The sequence below is a fragment of the Brienomyrus brachyistius genome, chromosome 16 (assembly GCF_023856365.1).
Source record: "Brienomyrus brachyistius isolate T26 chromosome 16, BBRACH_0.4, whole genome shotgun sequence".
Classification (NCBI taxonomy): domain Eukaryota; kingdom Metazoa; phylum Chordata; class Actinopteri; order Osteoglossiformes; family Mormyridae; genus Brienomyrus; species Brienomyrus brachyistius.
Genome location: NC_064548.1, coordinates 6,785,856 through 6,799,730, shown reverse-complemented (window position 1 = coordinate 6,799,730; position 13,875 = coordinate 6,785,856). Strand labels below are relative to the sequence as shown.

At 42.3% G+C, this 13,875-nt stretch overlaps 1 protein-coding gene across 3 annotated transcripts in view; it reads left to right on the top strand.

Moving 5' to 3' along the window:
- LOC125709467 (E3 ubiquitin-protein ligase SH3RF3-like) overlaps positions 1 to 13,875 on the top strand; it is a 108,474-nt gene that overhangs the window by 1,608 nt on the left and 92,991 nt on the right. The window lies entirely within an intron of this gene.

The following is a 13,875-nucleotide window of genomic DNA, read 5'->3' as shown; positions in this document are numbered from 1 at the left end:
TGTGGGGAGCATGCTATCCTGGGCTGTTTGTCAAATGCATCTGTTGCAAAACTAAACAGAGATATTGCAGATTCAAATCGATGGAAAACACCTGCAGTTCCACACCTGATTAACATCCCAGTTTAAATTAGCCTCAAGGTGTCAGTCAGTAACCTTGCCTGCTTTATATGGGGAACCCAGGTCTGACGACGCCTTACTGAAAGGTAACCCAGGTATCCGATTGAGAAGCCACTTGCTTTATATGCTTTTTCAGATGTTGTATAAAATTTTGGTTGGTCAGATGATGCTTTAATGATATTTCACATGACAGCTGGACATTATTAAGATATTTTCAGGTCTTTCTCACTTTCCCTAAGAGAGGCTTTGATGCAAAAAAAAAACACGTCTAACAGCATATCGACGTGCTGAGCTGGTTTCGAACCCTTAAGGCCCATATGCTTGGGGATATAAGTAACTGCCTTAGTACTACATTAGCTTAAGACACAGCTGATTGATACATATATGGAATTGTTATGCTTCTACATTTACATTAGTTTTTTATATTTTAAAGAGAACATTTAAATTAGCTTGCGTAATTCTTTAACAAGTTTTCTTAATTAGAAGAGAGGTAAAGGTTGGTATATGTTATCCAGATTTTTAACAATGGGTTATAATAATAATAGCGAGTGATTGGCAGAAGGCAGTACCTATGTATTGAAATGTATTGCCTTAAAAACAAACAGTAGTCCTGTTTCTTTGGCATTTTCCCCATGGTTGCTTAGAGGAGTCAGACTGTACTTGCACAGGTGTGACGGGATTGGTGGTGATGAGCGAGGAAGATCTGTAGTTGTTGGCAGTGACCCTTCTGCTGACCGTCCCTGATTGATTAGACACCCCGTGTGGTGTGCTGAAAGTTACACGTGGTGCGCACTGCTGCCCCAGACAAGCCTTTAATTTATGCCGCTAAACTTTGCCCCTGCTTCCCCGAATCCTTTTGTCAGTTTGAAAGCACCAAATAAGCATCTACGCTCCAAACAAATGTGCACAATCGGGTATGTTTCGGAGTTGAGGATTTTCCTCTAGGATTTACTCCCAGAACTTCACTGCCTTTTGTTATGACACAAACCATTTATTGCTGTGGCCTCTGGTTTTCAGCTGTGGGGGGAAAAAAGAGAGAGAAACGTCTCTGGGGCTGACGAGGAACCTTTATGGGAGACTTTCAGTAGTGGCTATTCACTAGCTTGTGTTCTCTTGTTACTAGGGTTCATTTGCTAGCTGGACACATTCCCAGAAGGGGAAGAAGATCTGCTTAGACGAACAGCTTTATAAATGCACAGGCCCACAGCAACAGAGGGAAGCATTTCTTTCAGTGTACTATGCTCCCCTCCCCTTCTCTCCTACTTCCCACCTCCCTCTGCTGCTTGCCAGTCCGGACTTCTTTATTTCAAATCAGTAAGCAGTCCCACACATTCCCTGTTCTGCAGCTGCTGAAGAATGTTTACAGTGGGAGCTGAAAAGAAACGCTTATGTTAAAGAGTCTCTGTTATCGTTATTTAGTTTCATTTGTCAGTTAGTGTTACTGGAATTCGTAGTGCTGTTGAGTGCATATTCTCCTCAGTGGCTGGGTTTTCACGGACGTCGGCAATAGGCACGTGACCTCCTGCAAGTAGGAAAGCCAATTTCAGTTTGTAAATTTGGGGGGTAAAATGGTCCTCGAGTGGATTGCCCCCAATGTCAGCTTGACATAATCCCACAAGGAGAAAAAGCGCATTGATTTTCCCCTGGTGTGCTTTTGTGTGGCGGGTTCTCTGTCATGTTTATACGAAGACAGGAACGCCTCAGCCGAGGCCAGGAGTAGAGCAGATGCGCGAGACGTGGAAGGGAACCAGAAACCTGTCTGCGGTCAGAAGATGCCTTCAATCCCAGGCCAGGTGGACAGCAGCCATTAAACATTCACGGGCTCTTTGCTTGCTGAGAAAGTGCAGAGTGGAAGATTTGGAAAGCCATAGGGGTCACTAGCATCATGTCATCAACCGCTAATAATAATTGGAAAACGGAGACGGACTCGCCTGCATTGAAGATTGGTGTTCCTCATGAACTATCTGGTCAGGGATCTGGTATGTTAATACGAGGTCAAGAACCTGATACCTACTGTAGATTTGATGGAACTAGAGAACCATTTAATTTACCTTGTAGACGCAACACTAACAAATCTTCTCTTAATTTCTTACCTTTATAATCATTTGGAAATTCTGTCTTATACTTTAGTTGGGGGGGTATAGGTCCAGGTTAAACAAAGCAACACTGACACAGTACATTGTGAAAGAAAAGTAAACTCCACCAAAGAAAAATGTTCCAGAGTACATCAAGGGGTGATGTGGCAGTAACACATATGACTGAGTGTGTATTTTGGGAAAGGCTGTCAAGTCTGGGTGTGGAACGTGCCATTATGGCGTCTGGCTCAGTCACAGAGGCGCAGGGCTGTAAATTTCAGGAAAGGCTGAGAGGATGTGAGCTTCATTCCTGTGGACGGTGTTCAGCACAATGCATTCCATGGTCTGGGGATGGAGGGCTTTCTTTGCAGTCGTCAGAGGCTCGGGAAACATCAGTAAGGCATTCGTGGAACGTACCAACTGAAGCAAACAGGGCCGATTGCATTTGCACGAACACAGCTGAACTCACTGGAGCCAGTCGCTGAGTTTTAATCAATCACTGGAAAGACTGTCGTCAGTAGTGAGCTTAACAGCTTTAGGTGGATACACAGGTTTCTGTCTGAGTGCTTTACATGGGCCTGTCTGTAGCAACGATTGTGAAAGAGGAATTCCTTCGCTCAGAAAAAAGGAGGGAACCATCACTTGTGGCAAAAGAGGATGCCCTAAAGAGGATTAAAGTTTTATTAGTTATCAAGTGTTGCCATGGCTTTGAAGTAAACTTCACACAAATTATCTTAGCCTTTCGTTGGTGTAATTAAATCAGGCCCATTACATCCAGTAGATGTTGCTCGGCAAAGCCAGGGGGGAGTGGCTACAATGCGTTTCCTAATCAGTACAAATGGTGATGCTAGTTTGTTTGCGGGATGCTAAATGTCTGCCTCAAAGCAGGATCTTCCCCCTTAATGCAAGTGACGTGACAGTGTGTTGTTCAGTTTAAGGATTATATATTGCCTTAGCATTATAGCCAAACTTTTTATGTCCCCTAGATTGCAGGTTTGGGACACCTGGTATGTAGCACTTCACATAATGCCGTAGGTGACAATTACTTTGCTGTATATTCTGTTATATGTCATTAAGCTGCTTAGACACGTTTACACTCTGGACACTCTGCTGATTTAGGTTATATGACTTGCTTCAGGGTAATGCAGTGATATAGTATTTGGGTTGGGGCTTTTTATGAAGATAATTGCTACTTGTTAAAAGTGTAAGGAACAGGTTTTAAGTGTTGGTCAGGGTTAGTTAATTAGTTACAGACAGAGAATTAAATACATCGCTTTGGGTGCCCTTAAGTTACTGTGTGTGCACACGTGTCTATGAAATATATAAATGTTGTTATTGGATGGCATTTTTAAATGCCACGCAGATGGTTTTTGTTTATTTTTAAAGCAGAGTTTAATTCAGATGTGTGAATGTAGTTTTGTTCCATGTTTACGTAATGCTATTTTTTTTTGCAAGGCCCTAACCATTAAGAAAAGGAATAACTGAAAATAACACTCACTACACTTTTTGATATTTATTAGACCAGTTTTTTTTTTAAGACAAAAAGTCTCCTGATTCTGTAATGGTAACATTTTGCCTCCTTTTGTAAAGGTGCAAACCATAGATTCTCATAGACTTGGTGGGTTGGCAGTATTTCAGCCAATGAGAGACCAGCAGAGTTGTGGCGCATGATACCTGCACCACAACTATGGTTATGAATATGAATTAATTGTTACAATGAATAGATTAATTGTCAACACTTTTTTTTTTTACATCATGGAATTTACATGAGCATGCACACTATTCTAAGGGTGGCTAGTGATTTAGTGTTTAAATAATTCACGTTTTCTCAGCATTAGGAATGGCTGTGAGGAGTGCGATGATGTGGGAAAGGGCGGGGGGTAGAATGTCTGTCCAGCTTTCTCTGGCAGGGCGGGAGGCACCAGCATCACCCTCTAAGGTGTGAATCACGTAACTGGAACTGCAGTCTCTTTCTCACTGTTCAGTTTTTGCTTCCTCGCTCCGTTTTTGCTTCCTCGCTCCGTTTTTGCTTCCTCGCTCAGTTTTTGCTTCCTCGCTCCGTTTTTGCTTCCTCACTCCGTTTTTGCTTCCTCGTACACTTGTGATGGAGGATCGAGGCGTCTTGGTTTTCAAAGGAAGTCAGAGTCAAAGCTAGGTTAACCTGAATGTCAAATCATCCCTCCTTAAAATTACAGGCTTGGTAACTGAAAGCGCCACAAGTCGTAAATAATATAAAATTGCAGAATGAGCAGCTTGTATTCATTATATTTTTGGAAAGTTTCTTGGTCCTTAATATTTTTTTTTGTGATTAAAGAGTTGATCGCTACCGCATCATATCCTGAGATATTGCCGATGTCTTCTACATCACTAAGCCTGGGGAGGGGGGGGGGTTCAGGGTCAGACACCCATACATCAATGTCATTGTCAATTATTTTTTTCCCTCCCGCCTCCTTTTTGTTAAAATGGGTGAGCTCTAACATCTGATTTTGAAAATTGGTCAGTTGTAAGATAATGTGATTTCCTAGAACAAACGGGGTTTATCAGAAACCCAGAATATTATATTACAGAAATGGGAGCTAAGATACATATTTCACCCCAAATTAAGTTAAGGTTGCATCTGTGGTTGTAAAGGATGTTTATTGAATCAGACATTGACAAATGCTTGGACTGAACCTCTAAAACCACTGATTCAAAAGCAGATGTTAGAGACTCCGGCGCTGCTTCTCCAGATGTTGTCCTTGGTTCCTTCTGAGGAAGGAGACCAGAAGTGTAACATGCATTTCTGTTTTTAAAGGTTTAATTAGATAATCAAGTTCCCATGTTTCCAGGATGTATCTGCTGATTGAACCTACCTTGGTGCTTTTCATGTGGTCCATTTGAGCTCATGCAAGATATTGTTAGATGTTATTTTTTATTTCCTTTGTGTGTGATTAGATCCAGGACGCTTGCAGAGCCTTTTTCACAGCTGAGTCTGTAAACCTGGAACCTTCAGTATTCACATTCCCGATTGTTCATTAGCCGGTTGGTTCACCGTGGCCTCTCTCCAGCCATCATTGTTCTCGCGTTTGACTTCCTCACACAGGGTAAGTCTGGATGAAGGAGCGTGATCATCTTGCCAGACAACTTCTTGGCCCCAGGAGTACCCAAGACGCTGGATAAGCTTGTGTTAGGAGACATTTGGCCAGTTATGCTATGGAAAAGCTGATGGGGTACAATGCTGAAGGGAAGCTAATAGGTTCTGCAGAGCTGAGCTGCAGTAATAATGCCTGCGTGGAATGATGTACACATCTGTAAGGCCTAATAAGCTTGAATTGTGAAGGTGTTAAACAGGATAGTGAGTATTATGTCCTATTGAAAATAGTTAAGGAAGTGTCACAGAATCAGACGCCATCTGCAATGAGAATGTTGTATAGGATTCTCTGATGTGTATTTTTAGGTCTGCCGGGGAAGCAGGTGTAGACAGTGTTTCAGTGAGTGGATTGGGATGTTGGTCAGCTCTGACCTTTACTGTGCTCTTGGTGACGGGACCCGTGTGTGTAGAACCTTCCCAAAGAACTCCGTAGAGCCTGCCTGCCAGTTTCCAAACACTAAACGGGCCTGGTAGTTCCATAATGATGTATTTTCCTGGCATGGCTGGGGTGTACCAACTTAATTAGGAGGAAAGACTGGCAACATTACTGTTCAGTGCAATCATTTTTATTCAGTTATATGGAGTGTCCTTCTGGTCTGCTTACCAGGTGATTTCAGAAGAGAAAATCTGGCCTCGTTCTGGCTGCCGTTGTAAGTAGATGAATCGTATTTTTCCACTCCAGCTAGTGTTTTCTGTCAGATGACTAAATAGGAACATAACCTCCATGTTCAGGGCCCAAAGGGTGGTGTTCTGTTTTCAAAGGTTACAGATTCTGACAGGTGTAACTCATATTCAAGCCAAGGGTAACAAACCAGTTAAGATTTACAAAAAGCAGTCCTGTTCACATTAATCAATTATACTACTGATTAGAAGGTCACACTCATGTTCAGTTGAATGAAGTTTCCGGGGAACACTGAAGTCTGTAAAAAAAATAGAAAACGAAAAAAACATTTTGGTTGCAATTCGTCACGAGAGAGTCTTGATGGCGTTTGGCCTTTGATGATATATGGAATAATATTTGCGGATAATAGTCTTCCTGTTGGCAATTATGTATATAGAGAGCAAATGTGAATCATTTCCTGAGGCTGTCTGAGGTACGGTTTCGGCCAAAGTGTTTAGTCTAGAAAGCCGACAGAATAGAACTTGATCGCGGTAGATCAACTGAGACATGAATCTGACCCCTCAGTTCATAATCTGCCATGCAGGCTCACAGTCTATTTTGATTATATTTATCTATGATCTTTTTATGAATATATACTTTGCCTTCTTTTGGGGATTACAGAGCAATGATTAACCTTATTTGTATCCGTTGGGATGTTGGTGTCCTGAAACGTAGGTACCTTAACTAGTTCCGAAAATGTAACTATTTTAATATCTGATATGATTAAAAATGCATGTAAAGCCTGTCTGCATAACCATCTACATAAACAAAGAGTTTTCCTCAGCCGTTCTGTTTCCCCGCTATCAGAACCTGTCATATTTGCGTTAGATAAACACGCTGTTTTGATTGTACGGCATCCAGAAAGGAAAACAAAAACATCACTAGAGGCAGAAAATGTCTATAGGCAGATGAAATAAAACTGCAAATACTACAAATGTGCAAAACATGTAAGCAGCAATTTCCTTTCCTAGATATTTTAAAAGTTTCAAATCTTTTTCTAGTTGACATCCAAAAATTGCAAATTGGGTTTTATTAATCACCAAAACTACAGAGGGTTTGTATAAAAAAATACAGTATGAACCAAATTGTGGTGTGAGAATCAAGGTGTTCGCCATAGCACGTCCACGGCAAAGACATAACCACTTCATCAAATTTCGGTTTTGAACTCCCTCCTCGATCAGGCACGTAGCCAGGTAGTATAAACCCCCCTCCAACATTTGCTAGACCCCGCCTTTGAAATTCATTTTTGGCTACATGCCTGATCTGCAGGATACATTTTCGAGAGAATTCCTGTGAACTTGGTGAGTTTGTGAAATTTAATGAAAATTCCTTGCTGGATAACATGAGGTTCCCAGTATAGTAACATATGGCGAGGAATCTCAAAAGCACCAAGAAATTTGTTCTTCAGTTGCAGTCTTAGCATTTCAGATGGATTTTTCGCATTGTGGTTCTCCTCCAAAAGAGCAACATGGAGTTTATGTAAAGTCAGAATGGATCTGAATTGCCTGACCGGCTGCACCTTGCATCCAAAAATAATTCTATGTACTTCCAATATTATTTTATTATGCTACTCTGTAAGTCTTACTGTAGGTGCATGGTATGTGTGTATTAGTTAAATGTGTATTCGTGTATATTTATTAAACAAACATACTACATATATGGACAGATGCAAGCGAAGCCAGAAAATATCCATCTGCCTTGCAGGTGAGGAGGGGTCTGGAACCCATGCCATGCAGCATAGAGACATGGCTGGAGAGCAGCCTGGATGGGAGGCAGGTCCATCGTCATACAGTACAGACAGCTGAGACATACCATCTCTGGCCTGCGTGGGGAGAACATGCATACTTTACACACAGAGTGGCGGTGGTGCGATCAAACTGCAAGTGTGAGGCAGCACTGAGTCATTCTGTCACCCACTAGGAGACAATGGCCGTGCTAAATTGCTTTTGGGGGTAACATCAATGTCCACTCACTGGTTGTCTTTGTAGTTCCAGTACTGCTCATATCCTTTTGGTGAGACAAATGCTTGTGGCTAGCAGCATGTCTGTTTCTCCTCCTGTTTTTCCTTTGGCTTGGTTGTTACTAAGCTCTTATGGTATTAAAAATGGAGTGGCGAATGTCTGCACCTTGACTCACTGTGTTTAGCTGTTTTACGAGGCCTGTTTTGGACGCAAGATGAACTTCTCACAAAGCCCTTGCTCTTACTTTCTCAGTGTTCCCTTATGCACAATATTAACAGTTGGCTCCTGGCTTTTCTGGAAGACCTTTGAGTAAATCTTTTGCAACTGTTTACTTGTACTCTTTCACACTTTGTTAAGCTTCCAAATGCTTCCTTCATTCTGACGGTGATAATTTCAGGAGTCTCATATTACCTTGTCTCAATATATTCCTATTAACCATTTGATATGCTACTACACTGCAATTTCATTTCAGTTTGCTGTGTCCAAAGTACAGTTTGCTGTGTTGCAAAGTACTGTGTCCTTTGAATAACCCTGATGAGACATTGCATTGTAGCATATCACTACAAAACCATAGGGCCTAATCGTTCATGTGCTCTGTTTATGCTTATGATTCGTATCAGAATGACCCCCCAACCTAATAATTCCTGACACGGATCTCAGTAGCTAAAAAACAACAAGCTGAAGTCTGTCCAGTGTTATATTCATCATATATGCAAATAACCTGTAGATTACCCATCAGGCATCAGCTAGTTTTTGGAATTTTGGTTTTTTGTTCTAGTAAGTTATTTATTTATTTTAATTTATTTTAGCAGGATGGTATAGTGCTTTTGCTTTGTTTGCAGCACCCATGACAAGGCTGTTGCTGTGAGTGACCTTATCTGATGTGTGAAAGAAACCCACCATGGTGGAGTTTCAGAGCTGGAGGTGATGAAAACTGGCAGGTTTTTATTCTTCTGTCCGTTTTTCGCCTGTGGTTTGGTGGTGCGTCTGATGGGGGAGGGTCTAATGTTTATCACTCTGTTTACAGACCAGAGTGCTGCAAAGTAAGACAAGCCACTTTTCTGAATAATCTGTCATGGCAATGAAGTACATCAGAGGGACTCGTATGTTTGCTTGTTTATATGCACATGCATCAGAGCCGGAAAACAAAATAGAAAGACATCATGTGAAAAAAACGAAGAGAGGATGAATCAGTAATCAGAGCTTTAGGTGCCCACAGGAGTGATGTGCAGCGTCTGCGTTCGTGCCCGGGCAAAGATGCGCCTCAGCAAAGGGCCATCTGCGGGCTATTATTTCTGTGGGCATGGAGAATTCATTTCTCTGGGGTGCTTATCACAGCTGCAGTGTGAAGCACACACATGTTGCATAGACGCGTCCTTTTATTTTGGTTTTGTTTGTAATTGGTTTTGTTCAGATTTCCATTGTAATGGCAGTGTTATTAGTGTCATGTACAGTATTTGTTTGTATGTATCTTCAGAAGCTGTGCACTAGGGCTGGACAGTTAATCAAATTTTAATTTCAATTATGATTTTGGCTTCCAACTATTACCAAAACAAAATAAGCAAGATAATTATTGTGCCTCATTTTGTTTCGCGATGATGCTCCCATGGTGCAGTGGTTAGCTCTGTTGCCTCACACCTCTGGGACCCGGATTCGAGTCCCCGCCTGGGTCACATGTGTGCGGAGTTTGCATGTTCTCCCCATGTCGTTGTAGGGTTTCCTCCGGGTACTCCGGTTTCCCCCCACAGTCCAAAGACATGCTGAGGCTAATTGGCTAAATTGCCCGTAGGAGTGCATGCGTGAGTGAATGGTGTGTGAGTGTGCCCTGCGATGGGCTGGCCCCCCATCCTGGGTTGTTCCCTGCCTCATGCCCATTGCTTCCGGGATAGGCTCCGGACCCTCCGCGACCCAGTAGGATAAGCGGTTTGGAAAATGGATGGATGGATGATGCTCCCATTTTGTCTTGATTTTTGAATCCAGCGAACCATTTTTTTATTTGTGTTTCAATTGAATTATTTTTAGAGTTTAATGAAAATCTGTCCGTCCGTCCGTCTGTCTATCGGACTTTAGCAGCTGCATACACCAAAGGACTTGGGTCTCCTCAAGATATGAGAGAAGCAAACTTTTTCTAAGGCAGTTGTTTACCTTGAAATATAGGAACTGAAACTCAAAGGAGAAGTTATTATTTGCAACTGTTTTAGCAGATTTCTGCTACAGACAATGACATTGCTTGAAAGGAGAAATCAGCAAACAGGAATGGTGACGGTGCTGTCCCCCGGGGCGCCCCACTCATGTTCAGCGCCACATCAAACATGCAGTCACTGATGGCAGCAAACTGCTGGTAACCTGTGATCCAAGCAAGCATGGAGTCCCCACCCTGCATTAACTTGAGTTTCTTTCTCTAGGGATGGTTGGATGATGCTAAATGCAACAGAGAAGTCAAGGAAGGGAATCCTCATGATGTTACATCATCTACACCTTTGTGTGCCTGGTATGCACATCGTAGAGGTGTCTGGGAAGTTCTTTATGAGTGCTCTGAGATGCTGGAGGACCTTTTCGGGGTGGGGGGTGCATTCTCAGGGAAAGACTGCTACACTGAGGGTTTTGACCAAACTACCAAAAGATTTTCTGTGAGCTGTTTTATGTTTAACTCTGTTTGAAACAAATCAAACACAAATAAAATCAAACACAAGAAGAACTGAACTATTTAGCCAAGCATAAGAGCCTTTATATTTTAAAGTGTTTTGTAAAAGCTGACGTAGCTTAAAGTGTCCCCCCGACATGCATTCTGACTAGCATGAAGTATTTCAATGAACGCCACAGGAAATCCTTCCTCCCCACAGCCATCGGACTCTGAAACTACCCCCAATGTCACTCATCCACAGAATAAACTGCCCCCCCCCCATGTCTTTTAGTATATCTTTTATATACGTACTACTGCGATGTGAAATAACTGGTCTGCTGCTGCTAATTTATGCAATAACTTTTTCAGTTTCTCTGAATGTGGAATTCCTCGACATTATGTGTAATATTAATCATGTAAAACACTGACTCTGAGAGCGACAACTGTGAGCACAAAATGCACCTTATCAGACCCTATTGCTACTTAGGATTTTAGCTAATTTCACAGTGAACTGGTCACATTGCAAACTAGTTAACTAACTTAACTAACCTTTTGAAACATCTCCGAAAAATAAACATGACTTTATGTAAAAATTTGCTTGGCTAGAGAAACATTAAACGTCAGACGTTCAGAAGCATACAGACCCAGATGTTAAAGGGCTGCCATTAATAAAAAGCAGAAAATGCAGTTGAAGAGCTATTTTGTTTTGTTCGTGTGAAGTATGATGTCTAATGAAGCTCTCGATCCTCAACGATTATTAGGCTCCAGGATCAGGCAGCTCAAGTGATTTGGCTGGGCCTCTAAGCACTGCTGACCCAGACTCTGTCCACGGCTATATCCTGTGTCCTATTACACTCATCAGCCAGCATATGGAGTTAAATACTGCTATGAAAAAAAGGAATGTTTTCTATATCATGGGCATATAACTAAACAAAAGTGGGTGATAAATTTTTTTGTCATTTATGGGGGTCCACTAAAGTGTCAGTTTGAGGCTGTGCAGAACAAAGACTGGATCGTTAAATGCCTTTAACTGGATTCTTTTTGTGATGCATCAATATGTCTTCGGCGATTGCAAAAAGGGAAGTTCTCACGCTGCACTCGCACTGCAGAAACTTTATCCATTCGTAACACTTGTTCAGATCTGTCTACATCACAGACACCGTCTGTTACAATCACACCTTGAAAATGCCTTGTTTGAATAGATAAGAAATTAAAAAATCTGCTAGATGGTAGGGCCACAAAATGAGAAGACATCTCCTTATCATTAAGGATCACAGACTGGATGTTTTTTTAACTATAGTTTGTATTCCTGAATCTGGAGATCCCACTTTCCCCCAGTGATCAATCCCAGTGTAGAGACGAGTAATAGTGCGTGGTTTCATTTTCTTTGCTTGCTTTCTGTCACACAGCCCACTATAGCGAGTGCTGGTTAAGGTCCATGGCGCTGAGATCCTAGACTGCTATGTGCACTATGGCTACGGATCATGTTACGTAAAGCCGGGGCACAGAATACTGCGGCCTGTGCACAAGTGAGTGGTACTGCCACGCATGTGATCAGGCACAGTGACCTCTACCTTACCCCTCTCCCCTTGCCCCTCCCCCCCCCACCCCTCATTCCACCATAGACAGCAGTTCTCTGGGTCTCAATGACAACAAACTGAATGATCATAAATGGTAATGTAGCTGGGCTTTTCCTGAGTTACCAGACATGCTGGGGTCCTCTTAGTTGTGTACGGTGACTGCAGGTGTGAAGCAGCGTTGGTGGGTTCCTGTCACCTTTTATGCAGGAGGACAATCTCTTGGAATCTGCTTTGGTCACAGGGCTGACTGTGCCAAGAATGGCCAGCTGACCCCCCTGCGAAATAACAGCATGGCGACCATTTTTAGACATATACTTGCTTTCATAACAGTATTTTTAAGAATGCTAAAAAAAACTGTTGCACGTAGGGCTGGGCAATTTATTGAATCTTAATTTCAGTTATGATTTTGGCTTCCAGGGTGGCATGGTGGTGCAGTGGTTAGCACTGTCGCCTCACACCTCTGGGACCCGGGTTCGAGTCTCCGCCTGGGTCACATGTGTGCGGAGTTTGCGTGTTCTCCCCATGTCGTCGTGGGGTTTCCTCCGGGTACTCCGGTTTCCCCCCACAGTCCAAAAACATGCTGAGGCTAATTGGAGTCGCTAAATTGCCCATAGGTGTGCTTGTGTGAGTGAATGGTGTGTGAGTGTGCCCTGCGATGGGCTGGCCCCCCATCCTGGGTTGTTCCCTGCCTCGTGCCCATTGCTTCCGGGATAGGCTCCGGACCCCCCGCGACCCAATAGGATAAGCGGTTTGGAAAATGGATGGATGGATGGATGGATGGATTTTGGCTTCCAAAGATTATCAAGACGAAAAAAAAAAATGATTGAGATTAAACGATTATTGTGCCGCATTTCACTTTGCAATGACGCTTCCCTATGGTTTAGTGCTCTAAATCCAGAGCACGCCTCTCCAGACTGTTTTTGTTTGTTTCTCAGTATAAAGTATATTTATAGTTTAAGGAAAATGCACTGTTGAAAAGATAAGTTTTTTTTGAAAGTCCAGTAAATGTATGATTTTTGCAAAGTCGACGAGTGATCGCTGTCATATTGAGCGAAAAAATCGTGATGTTCGCATGTTTGACCTCCAAAGTCCAGTTTGTTTGATTAGTATGAGCGCTTAACAGCCTATTGTCTGCCAACTATTGTCAGCCATAAAATGAAAACTGAACCACCTGTTTCAAGTTTTACTTATGGAGAGTGTCTCTCTCCTCTTTTGCTTTTATGAATTACATGAGTGCGAATTGCCATACAGACTGCGAGACATTCTGTCCTAAAAATAGGTGTTTAGTCTATGTGAGTCATTAGTGTTGAGTCAGCCATCCCTTTAGTAGATTTTCGACACCCATGAGGATGATAAACTCTGCTTGTGCATTTATTTACACTCTTAATTCTCAGAAATGAAACTCCTCCTGTAAAATGCTGCGAATCCTCTGTCTACAGTAACATGCATTTAAGATGTAACACCAGCTCACGCTGCTGAGTTCTTAAGAGGCGAGGCGCCATAATTTTAGAAATGTTCGCAAGCATATTTTAATGTCTCTCTTTTCCTCTCACGCGGCAGCAAAGTGTTTGTAGTCGGTGAGGCTGTGAGATCTGATGATGTTTGATGTAATGAATACATTGTCTTTCAAATGAATGTTTGCTGTTTCCTGAACTAGTCGCAGAGAAAGGCGTGTCTGCAGATTCCCGATGAAGCATGTGCAGATTTGATTTTCCTTTCCTTTTTTTA